The 15,278-nt window shown below is 43.4% G+C and overlaps 15 non-coding genes across 15 annotated transcripts; all 15 read left to right on the top strand.

The window, feature by feature from the left end:
• The first annotated feature begins 856 nt into the window (after positions 1-856).
• Positions 857-929, top strand: TRNAV-AAC (transfer RNA valine (anticodon AAC)). The gene has a single exon. It is a non-coding gene; the product is annotated as a tRNA-Val (tRNA).
• Positions 930-1,474: 545 nt separating this feature from the next.
• TRNAV-CAC (transfer RNA valine (anticodon CAC)) lies at positions 1,475-1,547 on the top strand. Its single transcript has one exon. It is a non-coding gene; the product is annotated as a tRNA-Val (tRNA).
• Positions 1,548-3,061: 1,514 nt separating this feature from the next.
• TRNAV-CAC (transfer RNA valine (anticodon CAC)) lies at positions 3,062-3,134 on the top strand. Its single transcript has one exon. It is a non-coding gene; the product is annotated as a tRNA-Val (tRNA).
• Positions 3,135-3,899: 765 nt separating this feature from the next.
• TRNAV-CAC (transfer RNA valine (anticodon CAC)) lies at positions 3,900-3,972 on the top strand. The gene has a single exon. It is a non-coding gene; the product is annotated as a tRNA-Val (tRNA).
• A 982-nt stretch (positions 3,973-4,954) lies between these two features.
• Positions 4,955-5,027, top strand: TRNAV-AAC (transfer RNA valine (anticodon AAC)). Its single transcript has one exon. It is a non-coding gene; the product is annotated as a tRNA-Val (tRNA).
• A 765-nt stretch (positions 5,028-5,792) lies between these two features.
• On the top strand, positions 5,793-5,865 carry TRNAV-AAC (transfer RNA valine (anticodon AAC)). Its single transcript has one exon. It is a non-coding gene; the product is annotated as a tRNA-Val (tRNA).
• A 1,600-nt stretch (positions 5,866-7,465) lies between these two features.
• Positions 7,466-7,538, top strand: TRNAV-AAC (transfer RNA valine (anticodon AAC)). The gene has a single exon. It is a non-coding gene; the product is annotated as a tRNA-Val (tRNA).
• A 1,165-nt stretch (positions 7,539-8,703) lies between these two features.
• TRNAV-CAC (transfer RNA valine (anticodon CAC)) lies at positions 8,704-8,776 on the top strand. The gene has a single exon. It is a non-coding gene; the product is annotated as a tRNA-Val (tRNA).
• Positions 8,777-9,758: 982 nt separating this feature from the next.
• Positions 9,759-9,831, top strand: TRNAV-AAC (transfer RNA valine (anticodon AAC)). The gene has a single exon. It is a non-coding gene; the product is annotated as a tRNA-Val (tRNA).
• Positions 9,832-10,377: 546 nt separating this feature from the next.
• On the top strand, positions 10,378-10,450 carry TRNAV-CAC (transfer RNA valine (anticodon CAC)). Its single transcript has one exon. It is a non-coding gene; the product is annotated as a tRNA-Val (tRNA).
• A 146-nt stretch (positions 10,451-10,596) lies between these two features.
• On the top strand, positions 10,597-10,669 carry TRNAV-AAC (transfer RNA valine (anticodon AAC)). The gene has a single exon. It is a non-coding gene; the product is annotated as a tRNA-Val (tRNA).
• Positions 10,670-12,269: 1,600 nt separating this feature from the next.
• Positions 12,270-12,342, top strand: TRNAV-AAC (transfer RNA valine (anticodon AAC)). The gene has a single exon. It is a non-coding gene; the product is annotated as a tRNA-Val (tRNA).
• Positions 12,343-12,888: 546 nt separating this feature from the next.
• On the top strand, positions 12,889-12,961 carry TRNAV-CAC (transfer RNA valine (anticodon CAC)). Its single transcript has one exon. It is a non-coding gene; the product is annotated as a tRNA-Val (tRNA).
• A 146-nt stretch (positions 12,962-13,107) lies between these two features.
• TRNAV-AAC (transfer RNA valine (anticodon AAC)) lies at positions 13,108-13,180 on the top strand. The gene has a single exon. It is a non-coding gene; the product is annotated as a tRNA-Val (tRNA).
• Positions 13,181-14,782: 1,602 nt separating this feature from the next.
• Positions 14,783-14,855, top strand: TRNAV-AAC (transfer RNA valine (anticodon AAC)). Its single transcript has one exon. It is a non-coding gene; the product is annotated as a tRNA-Val (tRNA).
• Positions 14,856-15,278: the final 423 nt, after the last annotated feature.

The raw sequence follows: 15,278 nt of genomic DNA, 5'->3' as shown, positions 1-15,278 counted from the left end.
GAAGTGAGCAGTCAACGTGTTTCTGTAGTGTAGTGGTTATCGCGTTTGCCTAACACGCGAAAGGTCCCCGCTTCGAAACCGGGCAGAAACAAGAGACTGTCTCTTTTTTTTAAGGAATCGGAAAGAAAAATCTTGTTTCGTCGTGTCTTTCCCGCCACGGTAGATGCCACTCATACCTGCCACTAAGAGTTTGCTTCATATGCAAAAGAACCACTGATTTAAACAGAACTGAAAATGACGCAGGGGTTGCTTTTGCTATGGGGCAGTAACAAAATATTCCCGAGTGACATTCACTTTTAGATGACGAGAGAAGAAAGCCCTTGCATTTCTCTTTACATTAGTTTTGTTTGCCTGTAAGGACGGCTTCAGTTTTTTAAACAGTTTTTCAAGAGTAGGGGTTTTCACTTTTGCCTAACGCGTGAAAGTCCCTGTTTGAAAACCGTTAAGTTTCTGTAGTGAAGTGGACATCACATTTGCCACAATTGTCGACGGTGCCCAGTTCGAGACAAGGTGGGAGTGTCGTTTGGAACCAATCAGAAACGCGTTTTGCGACTTTTGAATGACTCAACATTCCTCGCGTTGGTTTATAAATTTGGTTTTGTTTGCGTCTAAAGACCAGTTGAGGTTTTTTCATCGGGTTTCTGTAGTGTAGTGGTTATCACGTTCGCCTCACACGCGAAAGGTCCCCAGTCCGAAACCGGGCAGAAACATGAGATGTTCTACTTTTGAAGACACAAGAGAGAGGAATCTTTTTTCATTGTGTCTTTTCCTCCAAAGTAGCTGCCAGTTATTACTGCGCTCAGTGTTCTCCATCTAGTCTGCTGTACTCAAAGGTCTAGAAGTGAGCAGTCAACGTGTTTCTGTAGTGTAGTGGTTATCACGTTCGCCTAACACGCGAAAGGTCCCCGGTTCGAAACCGGGCAGAAACAAGAGACTGTCTCGTTTTTTAAGGAATCGGAAAGAAAAATCTTGTTTCATCGTGTCTTTCCCGCCACGGTAGATGACACTCATACCCGCCACTAAGAGTTTGCTTCATATGCAAAAGAACCACTGATTTAAACAGAACAGAAAATGACGCAGGGGTTGCTTTTGCTATGGGGCAGTAACAAAATATTCCCGAGTGACATTCACTTTTAGATGACGAGAGAAGAAAGCCCTTGCATTTCTCTTTACATTAGTTTTGTTTGCCTGTAAGGACGGCTTCAGTTTTTTAAACAGTTTTTCAAGAGTAGGGGTTTTCACTTTTGCCTAACGCGTGAAAGTCCCTGTTTGAAAACCGTTGAGTTTCTGTAGTGAAGTGGACATCACATTTGCCACAATTGTCGACGGTGCCCAGTTCGAGAAAAGGTGGGAGTGTCGTTTGGAACCAATCAGAAACGCGTTTTGCAACTTTTGAATGACTCAACATTCCTCGCGTTGGTTTATAAATTTGGTTTTGTTTGCGTCTAAAGACCAGTTGAGGTGTTTTCATCAGGTTTCTGTAGTGTAGTGGTTATCACGTTCGCCTCACACGCGAAAGGTCCCCGGTTCGAAACCGGGCAGAAACATGAGATGTTCTCCATCAGTCTGCTGTACTCAAAGGTCTAGAAGTGAGCAGTCAACGTGTTTCTGTAGTGTAGTGGTTATCATGTTCGCCTAACACGCGAAAGGTCCCCGGTTCGAAACCGAGCAGAAACAAGAGACTGTCTCTTTTTTTTAAGGAATCGGAAAGAAAAATCTTGTTTCGTCGTGTCTTTCCCGCCACGGTAGATGCCACTCATACCTGCCACTAAGAGTTTGCTTCATATGCAAAAGAACCACTGATTTAAACAGAACAGAAAATGACGCAGGGGTTGCTTTTGCTATGGGGCAGTAACAAAATATTCCCGAGTGACATTCACTTTTAGATGACGAGAGAAGAAAGCCCTTGCATTTCTCTTTACATTAGTTTTGTTTGCCTGTAAGGACGGCTTCAGTTTTTTAAACAGTTTTTCAAGAGTAGGGGTTTTCACTTTTGCCTAACGCGTGAAAGTCCCTGTTTGAAAACCGTTGAGTTTCTGTAGTGAAGTGGACATCACATTTGCCACAATTGTCGACGGTGCCCAGTTCGAGACAAGGTGGGAGTGTCGTTTGGAACCAATCAGAAACGCGTTTTGCGACTTTTGAATGACTCAACATTCCTCGCGTTGGTTTATAAATTTGGTTTTGTTTGCGTCTAAAGACCAGTTGAGGTGTTTTCATCGGGTTTCTGTAGTGTAGTGGTTATCACGTTCGCCTCACACGTGAAAGGTCCCCGGTTCGAAACCGGGCAGAAACATGAGATGTTCTACTTTTGAAGACACATGAGAGAGAAATCTTTTTTCATTGTGTCTTTTCCTCCAAAGTAGCTGCCAGTTATTACTGCGCTCAGTGTTCTCCATCTAGTCTGCTGTACTCAAAGGTCTAGAAGTGAGCAGTCAACGTGTTTCTGTAGTGTAGTGGTTATCGCGTTTGCCTAACACGCGAAAGGTCCCCGCTTCGAAACCGGGCAGAAACAAGAGACTGTCTCTTTTTTTTAAGGAATCGGAAAGAAAAATCTTGTTTCGTCGTGTCTTTCCCGCCACGGTAGATGCCACTCATACCTGCCACTAAGAGTTTGCTTCATATGCAAAAGAACCACTGATTTAAACAGAACTGAAAATGACGCAGGGGTTGCTTTTGCTATGGGGCAGTAACAAAATATTCCCGAGTGACATTCACTTTTAGATGACGAGAGAAGAAAGCCCTTGCATTTCTCTTTACATTAGTTTTGTTTGCCTGTAAGGACGGCTTCAGTTTTTTAAACAGTTTTTCAAGAGTAAGGGTTTTCACTTTTGCCTAACGCGTGAAAGTCCCTGTTTGAAAACCGTTGAGTTTCTGTAGTGAAGTGGACATCGCATTTGCCACAATTGTCGACGGTGCCCAGTTCGAGACAAGGTGGGAGTGTCGTTTGGAACCAATCAGAAACGCGTTTTGCGACTTTTGAATGACTCAACATTCCTCGCGTTGGTTTATAAATTTGGTTTTGTTTGCGTCTAAAGACCAGTTGAGGTGTTTTCATCGGGTTTCTGTAGTGTAGTGGTTATCACGTTCGCCTCACACGCGAAAGGTCCCCGGTTCGAAACCGGGCAGAAACATGAGATGTTCTACTTTTGAAGACACAAGAGAGAGAAATCTTTTTTCATTGTGTCTTTTCCTCCAAAGTAGCTGCCAGTTATTACTGTGCTCAGTGTTCTCCCTCTAGTCTGCTGTACTCAAAGGTCTAGAAGTGAGCAGTCAACGTGTTTCTGTAGTGTAGTGGTTATCACGTCCGCCTAACACGCGAAAGGTCCCCGGTTCGAAACCAGGCAGAAACAAGAGACTGTCTCTTTTTTTTAAGGAATCGGAAAGAAAAATCTTGTTTCGTCGTGTCTTTCCCGCCACGGTAGATGCCACTCATACCTGCCACTAAGAGTTTGCTTCATATGCAAAAGAACCACTGATTTAAACAGAACAGAAAATGACGCAGGGGTTGCTTTTGCTATGGGGCAGTAACAAAATATTCCCGAGTGACATTCACTTTTAGATGACGAGAGAAGAAAGCCCTTGCATTTCTCTTTACATTAGTTTTGTTTGCCTGTAAGGACGGCTTCAGTTTTTTAAACAGTTTTTCAAGAGTAGGGGTTTTCACTTTTGCCTAACGCGTGAAAGTCCCTGTTTAAAAACCGTTGAGTTTCTGTAGTGAAGTGGACATCACATTTGCCACAATTGTCGACGGTGCCCAGTTCGAGACAAGGTGGGAGTGTCGTTTGGAACCAATCAGAAACGCGTTTTGCGACTTTTGAATGACTCAACATTCCTCGCGTTGGTTTATAAATTTGGTTTTGTTTGCGTCTAAAGACCAGTTGAAGTGTTTTCATCGGGTTTCTGTAGTGTAGTGGTTATCACGTTCGCCTCACACGCGAAAGGTCCCCGGTTCGAAACCGGGCAGAAACATGAGATGTTCTACTTTTGAAGACACAAGAGAGAGAAATCTTTTTTCATTGTGTCTTTTCCTCCAAAGTAGCTGCCAGTTATTACTGCGCTCAGTGTTCTCCATCTAGTCTGCTGTACTCAAAGGTCTAGAAGTGAGCAGTCAACGTGTTTCTGTAGTGTAGTGGTTATCACGTTCGCCTAACACGCGAAAGGTCCCCGGTTCGAAACCGTGCAGAAACAAGAGACTGTCTCTTTTTTTAAGGAATCGGAAAGAAAAATCTTGTTTCGTCGTGTCTTTCCCGCCACGGTAGATGCCACTCATACCTGCCACTAAGAGTTTGCTTCATATGCAAAAGAACCACTGATTTAAACAGAACAGAAAATGACGCAGGGGTTGCTTTTGCTATGGGGCAGTAACAAAATATTCCCGAGTGACATTCACTTTTAGATGACGAGAGAAGAAAGCCCTTGCATTTCTCTTTACATTAGTTTTGTTTGCCTGTAAGGACGGCTTCAGTTTTTTAAACAGTTTTTCAAAAGTAGGGGTTTTCAATTTGCCTAACGCGTGAAAGTCCCTGTTTGAAAACCGTTGAGTTTCTGTAGTGAAGTGGACATCACATTTGCCACAATTGTCGACGGTGCCCAGTTCGAGACAAGGTGGGAGTGTCGTTTGGAACCAATCAGAAACGCGTTTTGCGACTTTTGAATGACTCAACATTCCTCGCGTTGGTTTATAAATTTGGTTTTGTTTGCGTCTAAAGACCAGTTGAGGTGTTTTCATCGGGTTTCTGTAGTGTAGTGGTTATCACGTTCGCCTCACACGCAAAAGGTCCCCCGTTCGAAACCGGGCAGAAACATGAGATGTTCTACTTTTGAAGACACAAGAGAGAGAATTCTTTTTTCATTGTGTCTTTTCCTCCAAAGTAGCTGCCAGTTATTACTGCGCTCAGTGTTCTCCATCTAGTCTGCTGTACTCAAAGGTCTAGAAGTGAGCAGTCAACGTGTTTCTGTAGTGTAGTGGTTATCACGTTCGCCTAACACGCGAAAGGTCCCCGGTTCGAAACCGGGCAGAAACAAGAGACTGTCTCTTTTTTTTAAGGAATCGGAAAGAAAAATCTTGTTTCGTCGTGTCTTTCCCGCCACGGTAGATGCCACTCATACCTGCCACTAAGAGTTTGCTTCATATGCAAAAGAACCACTGATTTAAACAGAACAGAAAATGACGCAGGGGTTGCTTTTGCTATGGGGCAGTAACAAAATATTCCCGAGTGACATTCACTTTTAGATGACGAGAGAAGAAAGCCCTTGCATTTCTCTTTACATTAGTTTTGTTTGCCTGTAAGGACGGCTTCAGTTTTTTAAACAGTTTTTCAAGAGTAGGGGTTTTCACTTTTGCCTAACGCCTGAAAGTCCCTGTTTGAAAACCGTTGAGTTTCTGTAGTGAAGTGGACATCACATTTGCCACAATTGTCGACGGTGCCCAGTTCGAGACAAGGTGGGAGTGTCGTTTGGAACCAATCAGAAACGCGTTTTGCGACTTTTGAATGACTCAACATTCCTCGCGTTGGTTTATAAATTTGGTTTTGTTTGCGTCTAAAGACCAGTTGAGGTGTTTTCATCGGGTTTCTGTAGTGTAGTGGTTATCACGTTCGTCTCACACGCGAAAGGTCCCCGGTTCGAAACCGGGCAGAAACATGAGATGTTCTACTTTTGAAGACACAAGAGAAAGAAATCTTTTTTCATTGTGTCTTTTCCTCCAAAGTAGCTGCCAGTTATTACTGTGCTCAGTGTTCTCCCTCTAGTCTGCTGTACTCAAAGGTCTAGAAGTGAGCAGTCAACGTGTTTCTGTAGTGTAGTGGTTATCACGTTCGCCTAACACGCGAAAGATCCCCGGTTCGAAACCGGGCAGAAACAAGAGACTGTCTCTTTTTTTAAGGAATCGGAAAGAAAAATCTTGTTTCGTCGTGTCTTTCCCGCCACGGTAGATGCCACTCATACCTGCCACTAAGAGTTTGCTTCATATGCAAAAGAACCACTGATTTAAACAGAACAGAAAATGACGCAGGGGTTGCTTTTGCTATGGGGCAGTAACAAAATATTCCCGAGTGACATTCACTTTTAGATGACGAGAGAAGAAAGCCCTTGCACTTCTCTTTACATTAGTTTTGTTTGCCTGTAAGGACGGCTTCAGTTTTTTAAACAGTTTTTCAAAAGTAGGGGTTTTCAATTTGCCTAACGCGTGAAAGTCCCTGTTTGAAAACCGTTGAGTTTCTGTAGTGAAGTGGACATCACATTTGCCACAATTGTGGACGGTGCCCAGTTCGAGACAAGGTGGGAGTGTCGTTTGGAACCAATCAGAAACGCGTTTTGCGACTTTTGAATGACTCAACATTCCTCGCGTTGGTTTATAAATTTGGTTTTGTTTGCGTCTAAAGACCAGTTGAGGTGTTTTCATCGGGTTTCTGTAGTGTAGTGGTTATCACGTTCGCCTCACACGCAAAAGGTCCCCCGTTCGAAACCGGGCAGAAACATGAGATGTTCTACTTTTGAAGACACAAGAGAGAGAAATCTTTTTTCATTGTGTCTTTTCCTCCAAAGTAGCTGCCAGTAATTACTCCGCTCAGTGTTCTCCATCTAGTCTGCTGTACTCAAAGGTCTAGAAGTGAGCAGTCAACGTGTTTCTGTAGTGTAGTGGTTATCATGTTCGCCTAACACGCGAAAGGTCGCCGGTTCGAAACCGGGCAGAAACAAGAGACTGTCTCTTTTTTTAAGGAATCGGAAAGAAAAATCTTGTTTCGTCGTGTCTTTCCCGCCACGGTAGATGCCACTCATATCTGCCACTAAGAGTTTGCTTCATATGCAAAAGAACCACTGATTTAAACAGAACAGAAAATGACGCAGGGGTTGCTTTTGCTATGGGGCAGTAACAAAATATTCCCGAGTGACATTCACTTTTAGATGACGAGAGAAGAAAGCCCTTGCATTTCTCTTTACATTAGTTTTGTTTGCCTGTAAGGACGGCTTCAGTTTTTTAAACAGTTTTTCAAGAGTAAGGGTTTTCACTTTTGCCTAACGCGTGAAAGTCCCTGTTTGAAAACCGTTGAGTTTCTGTAGTGAAGTGGACATCACATTTGCCACAATTGTCGACGGTGCCCAGTTCGAGACAAGGTGGGAGTGTCGTTTGGAACCAATCAGAAACGCGTTTTGCGACTTTTGAATGACTCAACATTCCTCGCGTTGGTTTATAAATTTGGTTTTGTTTGCGTCTAAAGACCAGTTGAGGTGTTTTCATCGGGTTTCTGTAGTGTAGTGGTTATCACGTTCGCCTCACACGCAAAAGGTCCCCCGTTCGAAACCGGGCAGAAACATGAGATGTTCTACTTTTGAAGACACAAGAGAGAGAATTCTTTTTTCATTGTGTCTTTTCCTCCAAAGTAGCTGCCAGTTATTACTGCGCTCAGTGTTCTCCATCTAGTCTGCTGTACTCAAAGGTCTAGAAGTGAGCAGTCAACGTGTTTCTGTAGTGTAGTGGTTATCACGTTCGCCTAACACGCGAAAGGTCCCCGGTTCGAAACCGGGCAGAAACAAGAGACTGTCTCTTTTTTTTAAGGAATCGGAAAGAAAAATCTTGTTTCGTCGTGTCTTTCCCGCCACGGTAGATGCCACTCATACCTGCCACTAAGAGTTTGCTTCATATGCAAAAGAACCACTGATTTAAACAGAACAGAAAATGACGCAGGGGTTGCTTTTGCTATGGGGCAGTAACAAAATATTCCCGAGTGACATTCACTTTTAGATGACGAGAGAAGAAAGCCCTTGCATTTCTCTTTACATTAGTTTTGTTTGCCTGTAAGGACGGCTTCAGTTTTTTAAACAGTTTTTCAAGAGTAAGGGTTTTCACTTTTGCCTAACGCGTGAAAGTCCCTGTTTGAAAACCGTTGAGTTTCTGTAGTGAAGTGGACATCGCATTTGCCACAATTGTCGACGGTGCCCAGTTCGAGACAAGGTGGGAGTGTCGTTTGGAACCAATCAGAAACGCGTTTTGCGACTTTTGAATGACTCAACATTCCTCGCGTTGGTTTATAAATTTGGTTTTGTTTGCGTCTAAAGACCAGTTGAAGTGTTTTCATCGGGTTTCTGTAGTGTAGTGGTTATCACGTTCGCCTCACACGCGAAAGGTCCCCGGTTCGAAACCAGGCAGAAACAAGAGACTGTCTCTTTTTTTTAAGGAATCAGAAAGAAAAATCTTGTTTCGTCGTGTCTTTCCCGCCACGGTAGATGCCACTCATACCTGCCACTAAGAGTTTGCTTCATATGCAAAAGAACCACTGATTTAAACAGAACAGAAAATGACGCAGGGGTTGCTTTTGCTATGGGGCAGTAACAAAATATTCCCGAGTGACATTCACTTTTAGATGACGAGAGAAGAAAGCCCTTGCATTTCTCTTTACATTAGTTTTGTTTGCCTGTAAGGACGGCTTCAGTTTTTTAAACAGTTTTTCAAGAGTAGGGGTTTTCACTTTTGCCTAACGCGTGAAAGTCCCTGTTTAAAAACCGTTGAGTTTCTGTAGTGAAGTGGACATCACATTTGCCACAATTGTCGACGGTGCCCAGTTCGAGACAAGGTGGGAGTGTCGTTTGGAACCAATCAGAAACGCGTTTTGCGACTTTTGAATGACTCAACATTCCTCGCGTTGGTTTATAAATTTGGTTTTGTTTGCGTCTAAAGACCAGTTGAAGTGTTTTCATCGGGTTTCTGTAGTGTAGTGGTTATCACGTTCGCCTCACACGCGAAAGGTCCCCGGTTCGAAACCGGGCAGAAACATGAGATGTTCTACTTTTGAAGACACAAGAGAGAGAAATCTTTTTTCATTGTGTCTTTTCCTCCAAAGTAGCTGCCAGTTATTACTGCGCTCAGTGTTCTCCATCTAGTCTGCTGTACTCAAAGGTCTAGAAGTGAGCAGTCAACGTGTTTCTGTAGTGTAGTGGTTATCACGTTCGCCTAACACGCGAAAGGTCCCCGGTTCGAAACCGTGCAGAAACAAGAGACTGTCTCTTTTTTTAAGGAATCGGAAAGAAAAATCTTGTTTCGTCGTGTCTTTCCCGCCACGGTAGATGCCACTCATACCTGCCACTAAGAGTTTGCTTCATATGCAAAAGAACCACTGATTTAAACAGAACAGAAAATGACGCAGGGGTTGCTTTTGCTATGGGGCAGTAACAAAATATTCCCGAGTGACATTCACTTTTAGATGACGAGAGAAGAAAGCCCTTGCATTTCTCTTTACATTAGTTTTGTTTGCCTGTAAGGACGGCTTCAGTTTTTTAAACAGTTTTTCAAAAGTAGGGGTTTTCAATTTGCCTAACGCGTGAAAGTCCCTGTTTGAAAACCGTTGAGTTTCTGTAGTGAAGTGGACATCACATTTGCCACAATTGTCGACGGTGCCCAGTTCGAGACAAGGTGGGAGTGTCGTTTGGAACCAATCAGAAACGCGTTTTGCGACTTTTGAATGACTCAACATTCCTCGCGTTGGTTTATAAATTTGGTTTTGTTTGCGTCTAAAGACCAGTTGAGGTGTTTTCATCGGGTTTCTGTAGTGTAGTGGTTATCACGTTCGCCTCACACGCAAAAGGTCCCCCGTTCGAAACCGGGCAGAAACATGAGATGTTCTACTTTTGAAGACACAAGAGAGAGAATTCTTTTTTCATTGTGTCTTTTCCTCCAAAGTAGCTGCCAGTTATTACTGCGCTCAGTGTTCTCCATCTAGTCTGCTGTACTCAAAGGTCTAGAAGTGAGCAGTCAACGTGTTTCTGTAGTGTAGTGGTTATCACGTTCGCCTAACACGCGAAAGGTCCCCGGTTCGAAACCGGGCAGAAACAAGAGACTGTCTCTTTTTTTTAAGGAATCGGAAAGAAAAATCTTGTTTCGTCGTGTCTTTCCCGCCACGGTAGATGCCACTCATACCTGCCACTAAGAGTTTGCTTCATATGCAAAAGAACCACTGATTTAAACAGAACAGAAAATGACGCAGGGGTTGCTTTTGCTATGGGGCAGTAACAAAATATTCCCGAGTGACATTCACTTTTAGATGACGAGAGAAGAAAGCCCTTGCATTTCTCTTTACATTAGTTTTGTTTGCCTGTAAGGACGGCTTCAGTTTTTTAAACAGTTTTTCAAGAGTAGGGGTTTTCACTTTTGCCTAACGCGTGAAAGTCCCTGTTTGAAAACCGTTGAGTTTCTGTAGTGAAGTGGACATCACATTTGCCACAATTGTCGACGGTGCCCAGTTCGAGACAAGGTGGGAGTGTCGTTTGGAACCAATCAGAAACGCGTTTTGCGACTTTTGAATGACTCAACATTCCTCGCGTTGGTTTATAAATTTGGTTTTGTTTGCGTCTAAAGACCAGTTGAGGTGTTTTCATCGGGTTTCTGTAGTGTAGTGGTTATCACGTTCGCCTCACACGCGAAAGGTCCCCGGTTCGAAACCGGGCAGAAACATGAGATGTTCTACTTTTGAAGACACAAGAGAGAGAAATCTTTTTTCATTGTGTCTTTTCCTCCAAAGTAGCTGCCAGTTATTACTGTGCTCAGTGTTCTCCCTCTAGTCTGCTGTACTCAAAGGTCTAGAAGTGAGCAGTCAATGTGTTTCTGTAGTGTAGTGGTTATCACGTTCGCCTAACACGCGAAAGATCCCCGGTTCGAAACCGGGCAGAAACAAGAGACTGTCTCTTTTTTTAAGGAATCGGAAAAAAAAATCTTGTTTCGTCGTGTCTTTCCCGCCACGGTAGATGCCACTCATACCTGCCACTAAGAGTTTGCTTCATATGCAAAAGAACCACTGATTTAAACAGAACAGAAAATGACGCAGGGGTTGCTTTTGCTATGGGGCAGTAACAAAATATTCCCGAGTGACATTCACTTTTAGATGACGAGAGAAGAAAGCCCTTGCACTTCTCTTTACATTAGTTTTGTTTGCCTGTAAGGACGGCTTCAGTTTTTTAAACAGTTTTTCAAAAGTAGGGGTTTTCAATTTGCCTAACGCGTGAAAGTCCCTGTTTGAAAACCGTTGAGTTTCTGTAGTGAAGTGGACATCACATTTGCCACAATTGTGGACGGTGCCCAGTTCGAGACAAGGTGGGAGTGTCGTTTGGAACCAATCAGAAACGCGTTTTGCGACTTTTGAATGACTCAACATTCCTCGCGTTGGTTTATAAATTTGGTTTTGTTTGCGTCTAAAGACCAGTTGAGGTGTTTTCATCGGGTTTCTGTAGTGTAGTGGTTATCACGTTCGCCTCACACGCAAAAGGTCCCCCGTTCGAAACCGGGCAGAAACATGAGATGTTCTACTTTTGAAGACACAAGAGAGAGAAATCTTTTTTCATTGTGTCTTTTCCTCCAAAGTAGCTGCCAGTAATTACTCCGCTCAGTGTTCTCCATCTAGTCTGCTGTACTCAAAGGTCTAGAAGTGAGCAGTCAACGTGTTTCTGTAGTGTAGTGGTTATCATGTTCGCCTAACACGCGAAAGGTCGCCGGTTCGAAACCGGGCAGAAACAAGAGACTGTCTCTTTTTTTAAGGAATCGGAAAGAAAAATCTTGTTTCGTCGTGTCTTTCCCGCCACGGTAGATGCCACTCATACCTGCCACTAAGAGTTTGCTTCATATGCAAAAGAACCACTGATTTAAACAGAACAGAAAATGACGCAGGGGTTGCTTTTGCTATGGGGCAGTAACAAAATATTCCCGAGTGACATTCACTTTTAGATGACGAGAGAAGAAAGCCCTTGCATTTCTCTTTACATTAGTTTTGTTTGCCTGTAAGGACGGCTTCAGTTTTTTAAACAGTTTTTCAAGAGTAAGGGTTTTCACTTTTGCCTAACGCGTGAAAGTCCCTGTTTGAAAACCGTTGAGTTTCTGTAGTGAAGTGGACATCACATTTGCCACAATTGTCGACGGTGCCCAGTTCGAGACAAGGTGGGAGTGTCGTTTGGAACCAATCAGAAACGCGTTTTGCGACTTTTGAATGACTCAACATTCCTCGCGTTGGTTTATAAATTTGGTTTTGTTTGCGTCTAAAGACCAGTTGAGGTGTTTTCATCGGGTTTCTGTAGTGTAGTGGTTATCACGTTCGCCTCACACGCAAAAGGTCCCCCGTTCGAAACCGGGCAGAAACATGAGATGTTCTACTTTTGAAGACACAAGAGAGAGAATTCTTTTTTCATTGTGTCTTTTCCTCCAAAGTAGCTGCCAGTTATTACTGCGCTCAGTGTTCTCCATCTAGTCTGCTGTACTCAAAGGTCTAGAAGTGAGCAGTCAACGTGTTTCTGTAGTGTAGTGGTTATCACGTTCGCCTAACACGCGAAAGGTCCCCGGTTCGAAACCGGGCAGAAACAAGAGACTGTCTCTTTTTTTTAAGGAATCGGAAAGAAAAATCTTGTTTCGTCGTGTCTTTCCCGCCACGGTAGATGCCACTCATACCTGCCACTAAGAGTTTGCTTCATATGCAAAAGAACCACTGATTTAAACAGAACAGAAAATGACGCAGGGGTTGCTTTTGCTATGGGGCAGTAACAAAATATTCCCGAGTGACATTCACTTTTAGATGACGAGAGAAGAAAGCCCTTGCATTTCTCTTTACATTAGTTTTGTTTGCCTGTAAGGACGGCTTCAGTTTTTTAAACAGTTTTTCAAGAGTAGGGGTTTTCACTTTTGCCTAACGCGTGAAAGTCCCTGTTTGAAAACCGTTGAGTTTCTGTAGTGAAGTGGACATCACATTTGCCACAATTGTCGACGGTGCCCAGTTCGAGACAAGGTGGGAGTGTCGTTTGGAACCAATCAGAAACGCGTTTTGCGACTTTTGAATGACTCAACATTCCTCGCGTTGGTTTATAAATTTGGTTTTGTTTGCGTCTAAAGACCAGTTGAAGTGTTTTCATCGGGTTTCTGTAGTGTAGTGGTTATCACGTTCGCCTCACACGCGAAAGGTCCCCGGTTCGAAACCGGGCAGAAACATGAGATGTTCTACTTTTGAAGACACAAGAGAGAGAAATCTTTTTTCATTGTGTCTTTTCCTCCAAAGTAGCTGCCAGTTATTACTGCGCTCAGTGTTCTCCATCTAGTCTGCTGTACTCAAAGGTCTAGAAGTGAGCAGTCAACGTGTTTCTGTAGTGTAGTGGTTATCACGTTCGCCTAACACGCGAAAGGTCCCCGGTTCGAAACCGGGCAGAAACAAGAGACTATCTCTTTTTTTTAAGGAATCGGAAAGAAAAATCTTGTTTCGTCGTGTCTTTCCCGCCACGGTAGATGCCACTCATACCTGCCACTAAGAGTTTGCTTCATATGCAAAAGAACCACTGATTTAAACAGAACAGAAAATGACGCAGGGGTTGCTTTTGCTATGGGGCAGTAACAAAATATTCCCGAGTGACATTCACTTTTAGATGACGAGAGAAGAAAGCCCTTGCATTTCTCTTTACATTAGTTTTGTTTGCCTGTAAGGACGGCTTCAGTTTTTTAAACAGTTTTTCAAGAGTAAGGGTTTTCACTTTTGCCTAACGCGTGAAAGTCCCTGTTTGAAAACCGTTGAGTTTCTGTAGTGAAGTGGACATCACATTTGCCACAATTGTCGACGGTGCCCAGTTCGAGACAAGGTGGGAGTGTCGTTTGGAACCAATCAGAAACGCGTTTTGCGACTTTTGAATGACTCAACATTCCTCGCGTTGGTTTATAAATTTGGTTTTGTTTGCGTCTAAAGACCAGTTGAGGTGTTTTCATCGGGTTTCTGTAGTGTAGTGGTTATCACGTTCGCCTCACACGCAAAAGGTCCCCCGTTCGAAACCGGGCAGAAACATGAGATGTTCTACTTTTGAAGACACAAGAGAGAGAATTCTTTTTTCATTGTGTCTTTTCCTCCAAAGTAGCTGCCAGTAATTACTCCGCTCAGTGTTCTCCATCTAGTCTGCTGTACTCAAAGGTCTAGAAGTGAGCAGTCAACGTGTTTCTGTAGTGTAGTGGTTATCATGTTCGCCTAACACGCGAAAGGTCGCCGGTTCGAAACCGGGCAGAAACAAGAGACTGTCTCTTTTTTTAAGGAATCGGAAAGAAAAATCTTGTTTCGTCGTGTCTTTCCCGCCACGGTAGATGCCACTCATACCTGCCACTAAGAGTTTGCTTCATATGCAAAAGAACCACTGATTTAAACAGAACAGAAAATGACGCAGGGGTTGCTTTTGCTATGGGGCAGTAACAAAATATTCCCGAGTGACATTCACTTTTAGATGACGAGAGAAGAAAGCCCTTGCATTTCTCTTTACATTAGTTTTGTTTGCCTGTAAGGACGGCTTCAGTTTTTTAAACAGTTTTTCAAGAGTAGGGGTTTTCACTTTTGCCTAACGCGTGAAAGTCCCTGTTTGAAAACCGTTGAGTTTCTGTAGTGAAGTGGACATCACATTTGCCACAATTGTCGACGGTGCCCAGTTCGAGACAAGGTGGGAGTGTCGTTTGGAACCAATCAGAAACGCGTTTTGCGACTTTTGAATGACTCAACATTCCTCGCGTTGGTTTATAAATTTGGTTTTGTTTGCGTCTAAAGACCAGTTGAGGTGTTTTCATCGGGTTTCTGTAGTGTAGTGGTTATCACGTTCGCCTCACACGCAAAAGGTCCCCCGTTCGAAACCGGGCAGAAACATGAGATGTTCTACTTTTGAAGACACAAGAGAGAGAATTCTTTTTTCATTGTGTCTTTTCCTCCAAAGTAGCTGCCAGTTATTACTGCGCTCAGTGTTCTCCATCTAGTCTGCTGTACTCAAAGGTCTAGAAGTGAGCAGTCAACGTGTTTCTGTAGTGTAGTGGTTATCACGTTCGCCTAACACGCGAAAGGTCCCCGGTTCGAAACCGGGCAGAAACAAGAGACTGTCTCTTTTTTTTAAGGAATCGGAAAGAAAAATCTTGTTTCGTCGTGTCTTTCCCGCCACGGTAGATGCCACTCATACCTGCCACTAAGAGTTTGCTTCATATGCAAAAGAACCACTGATTTAAACAGAACAGAAAATGACGCAGGGGTTGCTTTTGCTATGGGGCAGTAACAAAATATTCCCGAGTGACATTCACTTTTAGATGACGAGAGAAGAAAGCCCTTGCATTTCTCTTTACATTAGTTTTGTTTGCCTGTAAGGACGGCTTCAGTTTTTTAAACAGTTTTTCAAGAGTAGGGGTTTTCACTTTTGCCTAACGCGTGAAAGTCCCTGTTTGAAAACCGTTGAGTTTCTGTAGTGAAGTGGACATCACATTTGCCACAATTGTCGACGGTGCCCAGTTCGAGACAAGGTGG

This window comes from Engystomops pustulosus, chromosome 6 (genome assembly GCF_040894005.1).
Source record: "Engystomops pustulosus chromosome 6, aEngPut4.maternal, whole genome shotgun sequence".
Classification (NCBI taxonomy): Eukaryota; Metazoa; Chordata; class Amphibia; order Anura; family Leptodactylidae; genus Engystomops; species Engystomops pustulosus.
Note: the sequence above shows the minus strand (reverse complement) of the source record. Positions and strands in the feature narration are given on the sequence as shown.